This window comes from Heptranchias perlo, chromosome 11 (genome assembly GCF_035084215.1).
Source record: "Heptranchias perlo isolate sHepPer1 chromosome 11, sHepPer1.hap1, whole genome shotgun sequence".
NCBI classification, from domain to species: domain Eukaryota; kingdom Metazoa; phylum Chordata; class Chondrichthyes; order Hexanchiformes; family Hexanchidae; genus Heptranchias; species Heptranchias perlo.
Genome location: NC_090335.1, coordinates 28,197,397 through 28,213,760, shown reverse-complemented (window position 1 = coordinate 28,213,760; position 16,364 = coordinate 28,197,397). Strand labels below are relative to the sequence as shown.

Sequence of the window (16,364 nt, the reverse complement as noted above, 5' to 3'; positions counted from 1 at the left end):
GTAACCTTCACTGTCATGGGTAGTGCACTGTGGATGGCTGCTTGGTCACCATATGGTATGCCTCATTCGCAGCCTCCTTGGAAAACTTGAGCCTCTTCATTGTCTCTGAGTAGTTTACTCTTTTACGGTAGACCCGCTGTATTGGGCAGTATTTGTTGCAAATCATGCCCCCAATGCCTTGTATGCTCCTTTTTTCCTCCTCCATCATGATGTGATTAGCAAAGGCAGCTGCACCCTGTGCCGTCTTTCAGAAAACTCCTGTAGTATTTGCTGCTCACTCATTACTCAATTCTTTGCCTTCATTATTCTGACTAATGCCAGGTTGGTCCTGGAGTTAAATACGCACCATTCAATGTGCTGCAGAATGTTACATAAATTAAACTGGCCTTTTTATATTAAAAAAATTGCTAGTGTTTTTCACTCATGCAGAATTATAGAACCCCTGGCGTTTTTCCACTACCACCATCTCCTTAACCCCCTCTTTCCTGCCCCTGTCCATCCTCACCTCCAACAACAAGTGGGAGGACTTCATGGACCTCTTTCAACCTCACTAAGATTGAGACCAACCATTCAGCTGCCTCTGCTGCATTCCCCACTAAGCTAAATCCCCCCCAAGGCTTCCCCTGCCTTTAACCCTGATCCCGCAACTTTCCCTAGTTTCTCTCCTATCTTCCTTCAGGCCCTCTCCAAGCTCATCTTGTCTATGAGAGCCATCTCCTGCTCCTTGCTGACCATCTACCTTCCTTCAATTGGATCCCATCCTAGCTCACATTTTAAATGGTTCCCTCTCCTCAGGTATTGTCCCCCTCCCTTTCAAAACTGCCATTATCACCCCCCTCTTCAAAAAACGTACTCTCGACCCTTTTGTTCTTGTAACAACCACACCATCTTCAACCTCCCTTTATTCTCAAGTCCTTGAACATGTTGTCATCTCCCAAATCAATGCCTATTTTTCCCTCAACTCCATTTTTGAATCTTTCCACAACAATGAAATGGCCCTAATCAAAGTCACAAATGACATCCCGTGACTGTGACCATGGTGCACTATCGCACCTCATCCTTCTAGACCTCTCTGCAACCTTTGACATGATCAATCACACCATCCACCTCAAACACCTCTGCTCTGTTGTCCAGCTCAGTGGAACTGCTCTCGCTTGGTTCCACTCTTACCTATCCAATTGTAGCCCAAACATCTGCCTCATTGGCTTCTCTTCACACCCCTGCACTATTACATCTTGAGTCCCCCAAAGATCTTTCCTTGGTCCCCTCCTCTTCCTCACATATGTTGCCCCTTGGCGATACATCCGAAGATATCGCCAAGGGGCAGGTTCCACGTGTACGCTGACAACACCCAGCTATACCTCTCCACCACCTTTTTCGACCCTGGCACTTCCTCTGTTGTCAGACTGCTTGTTCAACATAGAGTGCTGCATGTGCTATAATTTCCTGCAGTTAAACATTGGGAAGACCAAAACCATTGTCTTCGGCCCCCGCCACAAACTCCATACCTTCGCCACCGATTCCATCTCCCTCCCCAGTCACTGTCTCAGGTTGAACCACTGTTCACAACCTCAGCATCCTATTTGGCCGCTGAGCTGAACTTCTGACCCCATAACCTCTCCAACACAAAGGCTGTCTACTTACATCTCCATCACATCGTCTGCCTCTGCCCCAGCCTCAGCCCGTCTGCAACTGAAACCTTCATCCATGTTTTTGTCACCTCCAGACTTGACTATTCCAGTGCTCTCTTTGGCAACCTCCCATCTTCCACCTTCCCTTCTGTAAACTTCAACTCATCCAGAACTCTGCTCTCAGTCTCCTATCCCACATCAAGTCCCACTCACCTATCTCCTTGCTGACCTACATTGGCTCCCGGTCCCCAAACGGCTTAAATTTAAATTCTCATCCTCTAATGGAAATGAATGTTGGGCGGATTCTATAGTGGGCATTGCACTCTGCTCCGCCAGTTTATCGCCCAAGCAGTAAGGTGAAAATTGCCCGCAATTGTGTTCCTGATCAGTATTTTTTCAAAAGGTGTTAATTGATTCAGAATTGACTGCTTTAGCAGAAGTCTGTTCTACATTTCCCTACAGTTGAGATCACAAAATGCTTCCAGTCTCACCTTTTGTTTAAGGCCTATTAATTGTATGCTCACAATCCAAATTAAATTAGATGCATGCACAATATTGTGTTGTGGCCTAATATGTAATACAGATTAGGTTGATCTAGCAGTCTTAACTTTATTCCTAAAGATAAAATTCTCACCATCAGGATTGTTTTTTTAAAAAAAAACAATTTTCTCCCCATCCCCCTACCCTGAAGGTGCTGACTCTTGCTGGAGTATGGTTGTACTGGCACCCTAACCTGGCCCTCCAGTATCAGTATCTGGGTCAGTCTAAACACTGAGTCTAGGTTGGCTATTTCATTGTGGGACATCTCAGCTGATCACAACCCTGTTTTCACCTGACACCCAGACAGGTGTACATTCCAGACAGATGTACATTCCAGACAGGTGTACATTCCAGACAGGTGTACATTCCAGCAGAAGTGACTTGATAACAATCAGAAATGGGAACCGTGGCTGATTTTCAATTTTATTGCTAGCGTAAGGGCATTGAGGTCAATTGTGATGCTCCCTCTGCAGCTGCAGCATACACCATGGATCTAGCTTGGGGTCTTCCTAGTCTATGTCGCTCAGTAAAACAGCAGGGAGTTTATTTAGCTATGGAGCCATCTTTTTCTGAAAATAATGAGAGAATAATCATTAATATTGTTTTGCTTATTTTTGTCTCCGTATTCTTTCTTTAAAAAGGGAACTGGTTCGGAGGAGATCCTACGACACAGTGCAGGGGCATCAGTTATTGGGAGTAATACAGTCATTAACTCAGGACATTTCAGTTGAGTTAAGTACCCTCACGTTGTTAGGACTGTATTTCTCCAAGCTGGTATCATCAGTGCTCGTGATTGAAACAAAAATCTATATAATTAAAAGTCTTGTGTATTGTGCTCACATCTTAAATGGGTAGGGTAGCACATTAAATCTTTGTGCACCAGAAAACATCAAGCGTCATGCTTTTCTGATTGGCACAAATCAGGAACTTAAACCTATTGATTCACTGAACCATTGATCTGGAAAGGTCCCACAGACTAGGAACCAGTTCAAATGCAGCTATTTCAGCCAATTACATTGATGAGTTTATTTTTTCAACATGGTTCCAGACATCCTCAATTCCGATAATGCTCAATGTAAAGTATAAATAACATTTATAACAGAACACACATACCATTAGATCATTTGTATTAAAGTTATTAAGCTTACCCATAAAACCAGTCACTTAGTGTCAGAAATCCCTGCAAGACGTTTCACCAGCACAGGCCAACCCTCAGCTCTTAGAAAGAGGACGAGAGAGGGTGTAGGGAGAGAGAGAGAGTGGGGGGGGTGAGGGGGTGGGGGTGGTGGAGAGAGGGAGATGAGAGGGAGGGGAGGGAGATGTGCTGAGGTGAGGAGGATATGTTTTGATCACCAAACCGATGTTCAGTGGGTGTGGGTGAGGGTGGGGGGTTGTTCAGCTGAGGAGTGTGGGTTCTAATCAATAAAACAATGGTCAGTGTGGGAAGGGGGTACTGCTCAGCCGGGGGTGGGTTCCATTCACATACTAATGCTCAGTGGAGGGCGAGGTGGGGGGGCAGGGTGGTTGGCTCCAAACACCTAAATCCTGTTCAGTGGTTGGGGAGAGGGAAATCAGAAAGTTCTGCTCAGTGCAGGGAGCGTCATGTGGGTTAAAGTATCCTTCCACATGTTTGTTTTCCTTTGGGAGGAAGGTGACAAATGTGGGGGGGGGGGGTCGGGTAGCACACTATCTTGCCTCAGTTGGGGTGGGGGGATATCCACTGTGGGTTTGAGATATGTTCATGATATTTCTGTGCTGTGGGGAGGTGGTCAGTGCTGGGGGGAGGATTGATTGCTCTCTCTCTGCTTGGTGTGGGGGGAAAGATTCCTGGTTCTTTCGCGGCTCAACGTTCCTGGTTACAGGGTTTTCAGACAAGACAGAGAGGGGGATAAAAAAGGAGGGAGGGTGGCAATTTCGGTTAAAGCCACAATGACAGCTGTGAGGAGGGAAGATATGTTGGAAGGGTCATCAAATGAGGCCATATGGGTTGAGCTAAGGAACAAAAAAGAGGCAGTCACAATACTGGGAGTGTCCTATAGACCCCCAAACAGTCAGAGGGAGATAGAGGAGCAAATATGGAGGCAAATTGAAAACTGAAAAGTGCAAAAACAATAGGGCAGTAATAGAGGATTTCAACTACTCTAATATTAACTGGGATACAAACATTGTGAAGGGTATAGAGGGTGCAAAATTCTTAAGTTGCATTCAGGAGAACTTTTTTAGCCAGTAGGAAGCAAGCCCACCAAGGGACGGGGCAGTTCTGGATTTAGTTGTCGGAAATGAAGCTGGGCAGGTGGAAGGAGTAGCAGTGGGAGAGCATTTTGGTGGTAGTGATCATAATTCAGTTAGTTTTAGCATAGTTATGGAAAAGGACAAAGATAGAATAGGAGTTAAAGTTCTCAATTGGGGAAAGGCCAATTTTACTAAGCTGAGAAGTGATTTAGCAAAAATAGACTGGAAGCAGCTACTTGAAGATAAATCAATGTCAGAGCAGTGGGAGGCATTCAAGGGGAAGATTCAGGAGGTTCAGAGTAAACATGTTCTCACAAAGAAAAAGGGTGGGACTGCCAAATCTAGAGCCCCTGGATGACAAGGAGCATACAGGCTAAGATAAGGCAAAAAAGGGAAGCTTATTCTAGACACCGAGAGCTAACAATACTACAGAAATCTTAGAGGAGTATAGAAAGTGCAGGGGTAAAATTAAGAAGGAAATTAGGAAAGCAAAGAGAGGGCATGAAAAAATGTTGGCAAGTAAAATCAAAGATGTTTTATAAATACATTAAGGGCAAGAGGATAACTAAGGAAAGAGTAGAGCCTATTAGAGACCAAAAAGGTAACCTATGTGTGGAGGCGGAAGATGTTGGTATAGTTCTTAATGAAAACTTTGTGTCTGTTTTCACAAACAAGAGGTACGATGCAGACATTGTAGTTAAAGAGGAGGAGTGTGAAATATTGGATGGGATAAATATAGTGAGAGAGGAAATATTATGGGGATTAGCATCTTTGAAAGTAGATAAATCATCGGGCCCGGATGAAATGTATCCCAGGCTGTTAAGAGAAGCAAGGGCGGAAATAGTGGAGGCTCTGACCATCATTTTCCAATCCTCACTGGGTACAGGCGTGGTGCCGGAGGATTGGAGGACTGCTAACATTGTACCGTTGTTTAAAAGGGGAGCAAGGGATCGACCAAGTAATTACAGGCCAGTCAGCCTAACCTCGGTGGTGGGCAAATTATTGGAATCAATTCTGAGGGACAGGATAAACCGTCACTTAGAAAGGCACGGAGTAATCAAGGACAGTTAGCAGGAAGGTCGTGTCTGATTAACTTGATTGAATTTTTTGAGCAGATAACAAGGAGGGTCGATGAGGGTGGTGCGTTTGATGTAGTCTACATGGATTTTAGCAATGCTTTTGACAAGGTTTCACATAGCAGACTGGTCAGAAAAGTAAAAGCCCATGGGATCCATGAGAAAGTGGCAAGTTGGATCCAAAATTGGCTCAGTGGCAGGAAGCAAAGGGTAATGGTCGACTGGTGTTTTTGTGACTGGAAGACTGTTTCCAGTGGGGTTCCACAGGGCTCAGTACTAGGTCCCTTGCTTTTTGTGGTATATATTAATGATTTGGACTTAAAGGTAGGGGGCATGATTAAGAAGTTTGCAGATTGTACAAAAATTGGCCATGCAGTTGATAGTGAGGAGGAAAGCTGTAGACTGCAGGAAGATATCAATGGACTGGTCAGGTGGGCAGAAAAGTAGCAAATGGAGTTCAATCCGGAGAAATGTGAGGTAATACATTTGGGGAGGGCAAACAAGACAAGGGAATACACAATAAATGAGAGGATACTGAGAGGTGTAGAGAAAGTGAGGGACCTTGGAGTGCATGTCTACAGATCCCTGAAGGTAGCAGGACAGGTGGATAAGGTGGTTAAGAAGGCATATGGAATACTTATTTCTTTATTAGCCGAGACATAGAATATAAGAGCAGGGAGGTTATGCTAGAACTGTATAAAACACTAGTTAGGCCACAGCTTGAGCACTGCGTACCGTTCTGGTCACCACATTACAGGAAAGATGTGATTGCACTAGAGAGGGCACAGAGGAGATTTACGAGGATGTTGCCAAGACTGGAGAATTTTAGCTATGAGGAAAGTTTGGATAGTCTGGGGTTGTTTACTTTGGAACAGAGGAGGCTGAGGGGAGATTTAATTGAGGTGTACAAAATTATGAGAGGCCTAGATAGAGTGGATAGGAAGGACCTATTTCTCTTAGTAGAGAGGTCAATAACCAGGGTGCATAGATTTAAAGTAATTGGTAGAAGGATTAGAGGGAAGCTGAGGAAAGATTTTTTCACCCAGAGGGTGGTGGGGGTCTGGAACTCACTGCCTGAAAGGGTGGTAGAGGCAGAAACCCTCAACTCATTTAAAAAGTATCTGTTTTTTTTGCTGTCCATAACTGTTTTTACAATAATTTTAATGTTGTACCTTTCACTTCCTGGATTTCACATTCCAAGCCTACAGAGACAGTTTCACAGCTAGTCAAAAATGCTGCAATCTGATTGGTCGAGGGGAGTAATCCTCTCATTTCTCCCATGGGTCCTAGCTTTGCTTAAACTAATGCTGGGCTCGTCTCTGCTTTCCATTCGAGGAGTTGCACCCAGTAAAGACCGCGATTAGTATAAATCTATGGAACGGCAAGGACTGTCGGTTCGACGCTCCAAGCAGTTTCTGGGCCAATGTGTTTTGTCCAAGGGAAGGATTGCTGCAGTGCTACCCAGTGGCTAAAGTTGGAATCGCACTGAAATTTCATGGAAATGGCTTAAGATAAGTTGATTGACGGTCACATAATGTTAGGTTGGATGCCACTTAAGCCAACGAGTCACATAATGTTACTGACAGCACTACCTACAGGTGCAGTGCCATTAGAATTGGCAACCACACCATTTTTAATATATCATAGATAGATAGCTGCAAATAACTGAGAATAAGAGGTTTTGTGGAGGGAAGTACAAAGTTACTTGCATTATAGGCAAGTTTTGTAAAGTGGTAGGTAAATGGTATTACAAATACATTGGTGAGGCCCATATGTTAAAGTAGCAATATTTTTCTGTAGAATTAATCATGTGATGTATTGCATCGGTATATTTACTGTATTACAGTAATGGGCACACCACTACTGCATTACTGCCACATGACCACAGTAAGCATCAGAAACTGCCTTCTAGGTTCTGAATTACCGATGAACAACACCATGGGAGATCTACTGGTATTTTAACAAAAATTAACAAGTCAAAAGCAAAAATAAAATAGATATCCAAGTTTATCATAAATTTGGCAAGTGTGAAATTTTCCTCTTTTTAAAAAAAAATGAGTACAGATTGCAAGATTCATTATTTAATAACTGTCAATTAAAGGACATGCACACCTACATTCTGTCTACCTTGAAAATAAATCTTAGAAGATAAAGGACAGAGCACTGTCAAAGTGACAGCAAGTCCCAATTTTGTTTTAATTGGATACTTTATCTCTAATAAAAAATATTGTTGTGCCTGCAGGAAGCAAGTCTGAGGTTCAGGTGCTGTATATCTTACCAGAAGGAGCATCCCATATAACAGCATAATTGTTCTAAACACTGGGCTCAATTTTAAAAGGGCGGTGGGATGGCAGCGGGAGGGGGGGGTCAATGGGCATGTGGCAAACCCGGATAATAAAAACTTACCATTCTCCACGCGATTGCAACTTAATTGGTGGCCATTAATCTTGTTTCCGGGTTTGCCGTCCGAAAGTTACTTTGTGGGCGGACTGCACGCCCGCATGACAGGCTGTCAGCTGGAGCATCAAGATTTAAAGGGCCATTGCTCCAATGGATTTTACTGGAGCAAAGAGCAAGAAGACTCAATGGAGCAGCACAGGGCAAGGCTGCTCCAAAATTCAGTGATACCTCACTTCAATTGCTACTGGCCGGGGTGAGGAGGAGGAGGAGGAGGAGGAGGGGACTATTTTACCCGGCCGACAGGAGGAAGCGCCCTGCCTCTGCCACCAAGAAAGCCTGGCTCGAGGTGGCAGAGGAGGTCACCAGCAGCAGCAATATATCCCGCACCTGGGTCCAGTGTAGGAAGTGTTTCAATTACCTAACTCGGTCAGCAAAAGTGAGTACACTTACTAATTCTCCTGCATTCCGTAGTGCACATCATCCACACACGCATCCCCCCCCCAACTCATTCTGCACTGCCAAGACGACTCCATCACATCACTCCTCACACCCACTTAAAGCTCATCCTCAACTTACCTTCACTTCCTGAGTACTTCCTCACCTCCCCATTTGTGACTCCACCACTACCACTCACCCCAATCCTGATCCAATGTGATGTCTCTGTCTGATACTCACCCGCTGAAGCACCTCTTTCAAGGTCAGCCTCACCCAAAGCAATAAATTCATCGGCTGGCCACTTCATCACTCACTCACACGTCTGTACTTTCTCTCCTTCTAGGAAAAGAGAGCACAAAATGCACGCGAGAGGGTGAGGACTGGAGGGGGGCCGCAACAAATAGTGATCCTCACAGACGCGGAGGAGGAGGCCCTAGAGATCAGCCGCACTCTTGAGTGCCTGTCCGTCGGGGACGCCAAGACTGGAACCCCACAAAAGTCTGGTGACACAACTTTAACATTCAACACACACAACATGAATTGATGTTAACAATGCTTGGCATGTTGAACATCTCAGTGGACTGGCAGTCACCCAGAGACTGGGTGACCGCCAAACAGACAAGGAGTACCAGGCAGGTAGTGCAGGAGTCCCCTGAGGGCATCTTGATCTCACATCCAGTATTCAGTTCTGAATATTGGTGGGGGAGAGGGTTCCTCTGTGGAGTGCAGCCAGAGCCAAGTCCACAGCACCAGAGGTGGCTCAGCTGTACACGGGGGGAGGAGAAAGGTCAGGATAGCGATAGTTATAGGAGATTCTATAGTTAGGGGAACAGACAGACGTGTCTGTGGCCGCAGACGAGATTCCAGGATGGTATGTTGCCTCCCTGGTGCCAGGGTCAAGGAGGTTACCAAGCGGCTGCAGGACATTCTGGAGGGGGAGGGTGAACAGCCAGGGGTCATGGTCCATATCGGTACCAACGACATATATAGGAAGAGGGATGAGATCCTGCAGGCAGATTTTAAGGAGTTAGGAAAGAGATTAATAAGCAGGACCTCATAGGTAGTAATCTCCGGATTACATCCGGTGCCACGCGTTAGCGAGTATAGAAATGGGAGGATAGAGCAGATCAATGCGTGGCTGAAGTGATGGTGCAGGAAGGAGGGTTTTAGATTCCTGGGGCATTGGGACCGGTTCTGGGGGAGGTGGGACCTGTACAAGCCGGACGGGTTGCACCTCAACAGGGCTGGGACCAATATCCTTGCGGGAAGGTTTGCTAGTGCTGTTGCGGAGGGTTTAAACTAGCTTGGCAGGGGGATGGGAACCTGAGCGTAGATTCAGAAGGGAGAGAAGCAGAGCTGGAAATGGAAGGCAGAGGAAACAAAGGTTAGAAACTAGACAACATACTTAAGAAAAGACATACTTGCTCTCGAGGCAGTACAAAGAAGGTTCACTCGGTTAATCCCGGGGATGAGGGGGCGGACATATGAGGAGAGGTTGAGTAGATTGGGACTCTACTCATTGGAGTTCAGAAGAATGAGAGGCGATCTTATTGAAACATATAAGATTGTGAAGGGTCTTGATCGGGTGGATGCAGTAAGGATGTTCCCAAAGATGGGTGAAACTAGAACTAGGGGGCATAATCTTAGAATAAGGGGCTGCTCTTTCAAAACTGAGATGAGGAGAAACTTCTTCACTCAGAGGGTGGCAGGTCTGTGGAATTTGCTGCCCCAGGAAGCTGTGGAAGCTACATCATTAGATAAATTTAAAACAGAAATAGACAGTTTCCTAGAAGTAAAGGGAATTAGGGGTTATGGGGAGCGGGCAGGAAATTGGACATGAAGCTGAGTTCGGATCGGTCAATGCCCTGTGGGTGGCGGAGAGGGCCCAGGGGCTGAGTGGCCGGGTCCTGCTCCGACTTCTTGTGTTCTTTAGATTTGTGGTTGGGATCAGATCAGCCATGATCTTATTGAATGGCGGAGCAGGCTCGAGGGGCCGATTGGCCTACTCCTGCTCCAATTTCTTATGTTCTTATGTTCTTATGTAACAAAGGAGTTTGGCAGTGCTTAATGGCATATACCTCAATGCAAGGAGTACAGTGAATAAGGCAGATGAGCTAAGGGCATAGATAGATGCATGGAAGTACGATATCTTAGCTATTACAGAAACATGGCTTAAACAGGGGCAGGAATGGCAGCTCAATGTTCCTGGTTACAAGGTTTTCAGATGAGATAGAGAGGGATAAAAAAGGTGGGGCAGGGTGGCAATTTTGGTTAAAGAAACAATTACGGCTGTGAGGAGGGATGATGTGTTGGAAGGATCATCAAATGAGGCCATATGGGTTGAGCTAAGGAACAATAAAGGGGCAGTCACACTGCTGGGAGTGTACTATAGACCCCCAAACAGTCAGAGGGAATAGAAGAGCAAATATGTAGGCAAATTTCTGAGAAGTATAAAGACAATAGGGCAGTAATAGTAGGGGATTTCAACTACCCTAATATTAACTGGGATACAAACAGTGCAAAAGATATAGAGGGTGCAGAATTCTTAAATTGCATTTCGGAGAACTTTTTTTAGCCAGTACATAGCAAGCCCAACATGAGGGAGGGGCGGGGTAGTTCTGGATTTAGTTTTAGGAAATGAAGCTGGGCAGGTGGAAGGAGTATCAGTGGGAGAGCATTTTGGTGGTAGTGATCATAATTCAGCTAGATTTAGCATAGTTATGGAAAAGGACAGAGATAGAACAGGAGTAAAAGTTCTCAATTGGGGAAAGGCCAATTTTACTAAGCTGAGAAGTGATTTAGCAAAAGTGGACTGGAAACAGCTACTTGAAGGTAAATCAATATCAGAGCAGTGGGAGGCATTCAAGGGGGAGATTCAGGAGGTTCAGAGTAAACATGTTCTCACAAAGAAAAAGGGTGGGACTGCCAAATCTAGAGCCCCTGGATGACAAGGAGCATACAGGGTAGGATAAGGCAAAAAAAGGGAAGCTTATGTCAGACACCAAAAGCTCAATACTGCAGAAAGTCTAGAGGAGTATAGAACGTGCAGGGGTGAAATTAAAAAGGAAATTAGGAAAGCAAAGAGAAAGCATGAAAAAATACTGGCAAGTAAAATCAAGGAAAACCCAAAAATGTTTTATACATACATAAAGAGCAAGAAGATAACTAAGGAAAGAGTAGGGCCTATTAGAGACCAAAAAGGTAACCTATGTGTGGAGACAGAAGATGTGGGTATGGTTCTTAATGAATACTTTGCATCTGTCTTCACAAAAGAGAGGGACGATACAAAGATTGTAGTTGAGGAGGAGTGTGAAATATTAGATTGAATAAACATAGTGAGAGAGAAGTATTAAGGGGATTAGCATCTTTGAAAGTAGATAAATTGCAAGGCCCAGGTGAAATGTATCCCAGGCTGCTAAGAGAAGCAAGGGAGGAAATAGCTGACATTCTGACCATCATTTCCCAATCCTCCCTGGCTACAGACATGGTGCCGGAGGATTGGAGGACTGCTAACACTGTACCGTTGTTTAAAAAGAGAGAAAGAGATAGACGGAGTAATTATAGGCCAATCAGTCTAACCTCGGTGGTGGGCAAATTATTGGAATCGATTCTGAGGTACAGCATAAATCGTCATTTAGAAAGGCACGGGTTAATCAAGGACAGTCAGCATGGATTTGTTAAGGGAAGGTCGTGTCTGACTAACTTGATTGAATTTTTTGAGGAGTTAACGTGAAAGGTCGATGAGGGTAACGCGTTTAATGTAGTGTACATAGGTTTTAGCAAGGCTTTTGACAAGGTCCCACATGGCAGACTGCTCAAAAGGGAATAGGCCATGGGATCCAAGGGAAAGTGTCTAGTTGGATCCAAAATTGGCTCAGTAGCAGGAAGCAAAGGGTAATGGTTGACAGTTGTTTATACGACTGGAAGGCTGTTTCCAGTGGGGTTCCGCAAGGCTTTTTGTGGTATATATTAATGATTTGGACTTGAATGTGGGGGGGCTTGATCAAGAAGTTTGCAGATGATACAAAAATTGGCCGTGTGGTTGATGATGAGGAGGAAAGCTGTAGACTGCAGGAAGATATCAATGGACTGGTCAGATGGGCAGAAAAGTGGCAAATGGAATTCAATCCAGAGAAGTGTGAGGTAATGCATTTGGGGAGGGCAAACAAGGCAAGGGAATACACAATAAATGGGAGGATACTGAGAGGTGTAGAGGAAGTGAGGGACCTTGGAGTGTATGTCTACAGATCCCTGAAGGTAGCAGGACAGGTAGATAAGATGGTTAAAAAGGCATATGAGATACTTTCCTTTAATAGCTGAGGCATAGAATATAAGAGCAGGGAGGTTATGCTAGAACTGAGTACAGTGTACAGTTCTGTTCATCACATTACAGGAAAGATGTGATTGCACTCGAGAGGGTGCAGGGGAGATTTACGAGGATGTTGCCAGGGCTGAAGAATTTTTGCTATGAGGAGAGATCAGATAGGCTGGGATTGTTTTATTTGGAACAAAGGAGGCTGAGGTGTGATTTAATTGAGGTATATAAAATTATGACGGACTAGATAGAGTGGATAGGGAGGACCTATTTCTCTTAGCAGAGGGATCAGTGATCAGGGTGATTTAAGGTATTTGGTAGAAGGATTAGAGGGGAGCTGAGGAGAATTTTTTTCACCACGAGGGTGGTGGGGTTCTGGAACTCACTGCCTGAAAGGGTGATAGAGGCAGAAGCCCTCAACTCATTTAAAAAGTACTTGGATGTGCACTTGAAGTGCCATAACCTACAGGGCTACCGACCAAGTGCTGGAAAGTGGGATTAAGCTGGATAGCTTTTCTTCGGCCGGCACAGAAACGATGGGCCAAATGGCCGCCTTCTGTGCCGTAACTTTCTATGATTCTATGTATGCTCATCACAACATAACACATCTGTAATGATGCTTAATATTGCCTTCTGTTCTCTTACAGGCCCTTCAACGACTGCAGTGACGGCAGAGGGCGATTCCTCAGAGGAGCTCCCAGCCTCTGAGGGTGCACCGTCACATCTTAGTGAGCCATCCACCAGCACAGATACTCACACATCGGTGGGTCCTAGTAGTCAGTTAATTGGGTTGGCACCTGGTGAGTCACCACACACAAGTGAGCACGAGCAGACACTGGTGGCAGGGGCAGCTGAGGAGAGTCCGCGTCGGTGGGAGCACTCCTCTCCAGGCTCTGCTCAGCTGGATGCAGATGCTGAACCTTGGAGGCCATCCTTTGAAAGGAGAATGATAGAGGGACAGCAGCACACTTGCGAGGTACTGGAACAGGTGCCATGCACACTCTCCATAATAGCCCAGAGGATGGAGGAGTCCAACTCCTGCATTAGTGGAATGGTGTCATAGGTACGGGAGGGAACCTCTGAGATAGTGTCGCAGGTAACTGCGGAAATGTCTGAGGTAGTGTCGCAGGTAAGTGCGAGAATGCCTGCATTGGAGAGAAGGCTAGCCTCCGTTGAACTTCAAGCACGGCTCAGAAATGAGTCCATTCAGTCCCTGACAACAGCCGTGTGGGCTCAGGGTAAACAACATTCTGTTGCCTCTAACAGGCAGACAGATACTTTAGAAGTGGCCTTCCAAAGCATCTCACACGTCCTCCAAACTGTTGTTCAGCAGGGTGATAGGGGTGATGTGGGCCTGGCCCAGGAGAGGGATGATGGTGAAAGAGGACATGGAAGTGGGGACACCATTTAAAGCACTCCCACGCCTCATCCGTTGCCCCCCCCCAACCAGTACCCGCAATGCTGCCTCCTCTCCAAGTGGTCGAGTCTGCCCCTGCACAGGTGCGGGTGGAGCAGTCATTGAAGGGGCCTTCACTGGCACCGAAACCCAGAGGGCGTAGGCCCAAAGCATCTAAGCAGTCCGGTCATGAACATGAGCAAACTGTCAACACCTCTGCTGCAGCCACAGAGGATACACGACGTAGAAGCAGTAGGAAGAGAAAGGCTAAGGATTTGTGATCACGAAGGGTATGCACAAGGGTGTCTGACAGACTGACATGTTTTCCATTTATATTTGGTTTATGTTAAAGTCACATTAAATGTTATCATTCTCACTACTGCTGCTACGTCTTGCCCATTCTTGAGTGATAGCGCCCTTTCATGTGCTTCACCATGAATGGCGACACTTGATGCCATCCAGTGGGTCACTTCACAGTGGGTGTATGTGTAGTTGCAGGACTGTTTTGTGCGGGGGGGTGGGGGGTGGCTGGTGTTGGCGCTGGTCTTTCCAGGTGGTGTGAGGACTGGACTCTTCTCACTTTCTGATCTTACGAGAACCGTACACATATGAGTGACTCCCTGGCCTCACGAGTAGCCAGGTGAGCCGTTGCTCTGCCCATGGGTTCGTCCTCCTCCTTCCCCTCCTCCTGCTCCTGCTGCTGTTCCTCCTCAATGTGGGTGGCAGATGTGAATGGTGGATGAGGGAATGGGGCCTCCTAAACCGGTTCTTCTCTCTCTTGCACCATATTGTGCAGGACACAACACACTCTCGCTGGTGAGTATTGAAGCGCTCCCCCAGAACGATCGAGACACTGAAATCACATCTTCAGCAGCCCTATCGCATGTTCGACTATAGACCTGGTGGTGACGTGGCTGTGGTTGTATCGAAGCTGTTGCTCGCTGATGGGGTTCCTCAGAGGTGTCAAGAGCCACGTGTGCAGAGGATATCCCTTATCCGTGAGGAGATAGCCGTTAAGGGTGTTCAGTGTGTGGAAGAGGGCCGGGATGTTGGATTCCCTCAGAATGAACGAATCATGGCAGCTGCTATTGAATCTGGCACACACATGAAGCCGTGAAGAAATCTTTTGCCGTGGTCACAAATGAGCTGAGTGTTGATGGAATGATAATCCTTTCTGTTGATGAACAGTCCTGGCTCATGTGGAGGTGCTCGGATTGCTAAATGCATGCAATCGATTGCACCCTGTACATGTGGGAAGCCAGCCACAGGGTGGAATCCCACTGCCCTCTCCGTCTGGCTGAGGTCGTCCATGGGGAAGTTGACGCATTGCGAGGCCCTGCGAAACAAGCTGTGGGTGACATGCCTTACGCACTTGTGTGCAGACAATTGAGAGACCTCGGCGATGTCACCGATGGCACCCTGGAATGCTCCAGAGGTGAAGATGTTGAGGGCAGTGGTCACTTTAACTATGACGGATAATGAGATGCCGCCAGGCCCAGCAAGGAGCAGGTCGGCATGAAGGAGGCTGCAGTTGTCTGCGACCACCTGGCGACTCACTCTCAGCCTCCGTATGCACTGCTCCTCAGAGAGGTCCAGGAAGCTGAGCCTCGGTCTGTAGACCCTCTGACGAGGGTAGTGCCTCCTGCGACGTCGCTCCCTCTGTTGTTCCCCTCTGTGCTCTTATGCAGGTGCCCATGGTGCAGCACTGTGTTGTGGAGCTCCAAGTGGCGGAAGTGCACGCCGTGACTGGCGAGGATGGTGATATTGCTTGACCCCAGATGTACTGGTGAACGCAGCCATCCCACCGCCCCCACCCCCCATCCTGATGGTGTCAGTTTGAGGGGGTCCAAAAAGTTGGTAAATATGTTTAAACAGAACAATTCTGAATGGAAACCAAGAATTTTTAGTCTAAACACAAAGATCTCCCAGCCAAAAGTTTGTCTGAGAGAACTGAGTCCCCATCTGTCAAACTAGGATTTAAATGGCTGCCGGCTGAAACATGACTTATTTCCCGTGGCGTGTTTCACACAGCACAGGAAACATGCTGAGGCAGTGTTGAAATCGCTTGCCAGCATAATTAATTACATTCCTGCACATTTCAAGTACTTTAAGTACTTGAATTGTTGGTTTAAATATCGTCCTGCCGCCTTTAATTCCGGGCTCGGGAACGGCGCGCCCACACAGATGACTCTGGGTCTTGTGCGTTCTTCAGCGGGTTGGAACCAAGATTCCTGCCACCACCCCCCCGCCCCCCCCAACACACCCGGACTTTCCTTTTAAAATTGAGCCCTATATATCAAAATATATTTAAGAAACTAGTAAATGCCAGATGCATTTAC

At 46.3% G+C, this 16,364-nt stretch overlaps 1 protein-coding gene across 3 annotated transcripts in view; it reads left to right on the top strand.

The window, feature by feature from the left end:
- Positions 1–16,364, top strand: part of LOC137327204 (glutamate receptor ionotropic, kainate 1-like) — a 297,693-nt gene that overhangs the window by 153,095 nt on the left and 128,234 nt on the right. The window lies entirely within an intron of this gene.